Genomic DNA, 987 nt, shown 5'->3' with positions numbered 1-987 from the left:
GAGCACAGGCTCCAGACGCGCAGGCTCAGCGGCCATGGCTCACGGGCCCAGCCGCTCCGAGGCACGTAGGATTCTCCCAGACCGGGGCACAAACCCGTGTCCCCTGCATCGGCAGGTGGACTCTCAACCACTGCGCCACCAGGGAAGCCCCTAAATACTCTTTAATTATTGTTGACTGCAAATTAGGAACACGAGGGAGAAAGCTAAGCGTGGGCTGGAATTTCCTCTGTCCTAAGACTGACTTTCTCGATTTTTAAACTTCAGAAAAGACCTGTAGCCAGCCAGTGAATATCCTCATTAGAATTATTCTTATATATAATTCCTCCTCCTAAAGAGGAAAAAAATAAGGCCCAGAAAATAATTTTCGTCGTTAAACTGATCACAAAAACATTTAAACATAGCATTTTAGAGGTTTGGTTTTCTTCAGTCTGACCCACGTCTCGGATTTTAAATACTGACGTGATAATTACTGAAGTCGTTTTCATCACCCGCGGCAGGCAGATAGCAAGCATGTCACCTCTGGGCTGTCATATGCAAACTTCCCTAAAGAGCCTGTGGATTTTGGGGGTCGTTTGGGGAAATAGGCGACACACTTGTGGAGGGAAACAAGCAGAGAGTCATCATTTGGTTTATTGCATTCTGAAGTACCATGGGCAGAGGCGGGGGAGGTTGCTGAGAGCAAGTCTGCTTTATCAGCAGTTCGAAAGCCTTATTACCTGAGATTTGCATCCTGGAAAAAAAAATTGCAATTGCAGTATCAATACATACATCCTGTGAGATCCAGGTTTTGGCCCCGGTAGGAGGGCTGGACCAACCCACACAAGGCTACGTGAGATTACAGAGAGGAACCACTGGACACCAAAGTCACCAAGACGTGGGCTCAGCCAGACAGCCCGGACTCCAGCCTGATGGCTCTTTTGGGGATCAGGAACTCTTGCTCCAGGTTCCCAGGCAGGCCCCATCCTGGGGCAGCCCTGTCTGCTCCCC

The sequence above is a fragment of the Lipotes vexillifer genome, unplaced genomic scaffold (genome assembly GCF_000442215.2).
Source record: "Lipotes vexillifer unplaced genomic scaffold, Lipotes_vexillifer_v1.1 scaffold848, whole genome shotgun sequence".
In the NCBI taxonomy this organism is placed as follows: domain Eukaryota; kingdom Metazoa; phylum Chordata; class Mammalia; order Artiodactyla; family Lipotidae; genus Lipotes; species Lipotes vexillifer.
This window is presented reverse-complemented; position numbering follows the sequence as displayed.